Below are 2,772 nucleotides of genomic sequence, written 5' to 3' on the forward strand. Positions count from 1 at the left end.
TAGCCAAGGTGGGCTGACTTCTATATCCCATGCCCCGCCTCCTTTCCAGGTCCCAGTCCGTGCATTTTGTTTATAAGGCCTGAAACACAGTCCCACAGGTCACTGCCTCCCTGCTGCTTGGGTCGTGTGGGGGGTGGGGGAAGTGTGGCAGCCTCAGATTCGTTGGAGTCAACAGGCGGTACAACCTTGGATCTGAGGTGTCTGTGCTGCCATGGGCCCATCCAGGAAACTCAGCCTCAGCCAGCTGCCTCTGCATTCCCAGGCGTCAATCCCAGGGAACGCAACCTCAGGCCCGCAGTGTCCACGCCACTGCCGGCGATGGTGCTGGGAGCGCAGCAGAGCGGTATTTCCTGGCACCCTCTGGGACTGGGGCACCTAGTTCAAAGTCAGCACCGCAGTCAGAACTATAAAACACTCTCTTTCCTCTTTCCAAGCTGAGGTTTTTCTCTTCTCCAGGGAAGGTTCTATGAGCAGTCTCAGCTTCTCTTTCCTTTCCCCTGGACTCGCCGTGACTCACCATGGCTCACCATGGCTCACCTCAGCTGCACACAAGCAAGGTTCCCTCTCCTCCCTCTGTTTCTCCGGGTCCCGTCCCACTTTTATTTTCCACAATTCGCACTCACACACTTATGAGGTTTCCTTCCCACTGTATTCTGTCTCTTTCTCTTCCCAAATTCCTGTGGTTCAATGTCCTATGACTTCAGGCTTTCTCTGTTTGAGAGATGGGTGCAAGCGAAATGCACAGAGCTCCCTGCTTATCTGCCATCTTGCCGGCACTCTCCCTCGAGATTCTTTCTGATCATCAGGCAAGCATCTCTGCATTGACTGAGTCTCAGCTTTATTTATGGTTAAGTGCATGGTAGAGCACAGAAGTGGCATTTGCCTTAGACAATGATTTCTGATGATAAATTTCTTTGATATTTAAAAATTTCCCAGAACATAGATTTGTAGAGGACTCATGCATAACCTCTATCAATAGTGATTGATGTAGGTGATATAGATGCTTATCATATGAGGAAGGAAGGAATCTTTAACATTCAAATACAAATAAGATAATGCTTTTAGTATAGCAAAGGCAAAAATTAGTTCTTGGTGATCAGGGTTCAATAGCCTGTTTGCTTAAGGGGAAGTATAAGAAAAACAGAATCCTCAGGAAACACAATGTCTGCTCCCATAATCACAAAAGAGGTTCCTACAATAAGTTCTTTAGAAGGTGCAATCAGCATATCAGGGTCAGAATAAGTCACTCCAGATACCAATCAACAAGGTGCTTCTCGGGTTGGTTCTCAAGCAGAAACAATTAAGTGGGGGTAGATATCGGTCATCATCTTATGCCAGGGGACCTTGAAAACCTGCCTTAACCTCACAAGGAGTATTCTCAACTAGTGAGTTCAGAATGGCTCCCAACAATTCACTGACAAATATTGTTTCAACATAACCAATAATTCTCACAGATTCCTAGAACTGTTAGATGACATTTGGGCATAATTGGACAAAGTCAGGGTGTCTCCTAGATTGTTTGACTGATTTGGAACCTGGGAACGTTATCTTAAGATGCCATCTTATTGGTCAGTATAATATTTACTGTGTGGTTTTCTCTTTGTGTTTGCTAATGTTCATGCCACCTCATGCCTGCCAGCCTTCCTGTAGAACCATACCGTGGGCCACTGGATCAACCTTTGGGTAAACTCTAATTGCTATACTCCTACACTGTCCCTTATCAGCTTGAAGAAGCTAAAGGTCATCATCCCTATTCCCTAACAGCAGTTACAAGCTGGAATACCAGGGAGAGGAATAAATAGGAAAAGGGTTAACATTAGTCAGGGAAAGATAAAGGACCTTCTGAAGGCAGACTGAAGCTATAAATGAGAAGTTAAAGCAGCAGATGAGGTTCTCCCTGTATAAAATCCTTTATGAGTGTCCTCTCTCCAGTATTAAGGACATAAGGGGAGGGGTCTAAATAATATAGGCAATCTAACCCTAAGGCAACAGATGTGAGCCTTTGGCTCTACCCTAACCACCTTATACCACTAGTTTAGGGAGAAAATCAACAGACTGAAATGAGCAGACTCATGGAACTCTTGGAACAACATAAAATCATGCATCTTTGCTCCTCCCTTTAACTGGCCCTCTCCTAATGTTTTTCATAGCATCTCTGTTTGGTCCCTGTATTCTTAATATGCTGACCAGATTTGTTTCCTCTTGCCTAGAAGCTATTGAACTCCAGATGATGCTCAGTTGGGTCATTTTAGCTGTCGCTACTCTCCTCTGGATGGCAAAGAACCCTAGCTGTCACATTCCTCCCTTGGACATTCCTGTTCAACAGGAAGAAGCCAGAATGGTTTTTGCCCTTCCTCCCATGTTTATAAAGAATTGCCTGGCCCCCACAAACTTATTTTCTCTAAGTATGCAACAGCAGCTTGAGAATAAAGAGCGGGGAATAAGTAAAGCTGGTTAAAGCAAGATAAAAGGAGCCTACCAAGTGTCTGAGGCCAGATACTCCCCTTGTATACTTTTGGCTTCTTTAATCTTGCTTGTCTCTTGTATCCTCTAACTGCCCATGAAGCACAACTGATAAGTGCCCTCTCCTTCCCCCCCCCTCACGTCCCTATAACCCCACCCATAAAAAGAGTCTGATGCCAGGGCTTGGGGCTCAGCCTTTGAAGTTGACTCTGATGGGCTGCGACCAGTGCAAAATAGTCTCTCCTGATTCCCCAAATCCTGCAGCTTTTCTCTTCCTGGGCCCTGAGTATTTGCTGTAACAGTATAAGC

The 2,772-nt window shown here is 45.6% G+C and overlaps 1 pseudogene; it reads right to left on the reverse strand.

Moving 5' to 3' along the window:
* Positions 1-236: 236 nt before the first annotated feature.
* The window catches only part of LOC144230731 (NEDD4-like E3 ubiquitin-protein ligase WWP1 pseudogene), a 5,273-nt pseudogene continuing 2,737 nt past the window's right edge, over positions 237-2,772 (reverse strand).

Source organism: Crocuta crocuta, unplaced genomic scaffold (genome assembly GCF_008692635.1).
Source record: "Crocuta crocuta isolate KB4526 unplaced genomic scaffold, BGI_CrCroc_1.0 scaffold1751, whole genome shotgun sequence".
In the NCBI taxonomy this organism is placed as follows: Eukaryota; Metazoa; Chordata; class Mammalia; order Carnivora; family Hyaenidae; genus Crocuta; species Crocuta crocuta.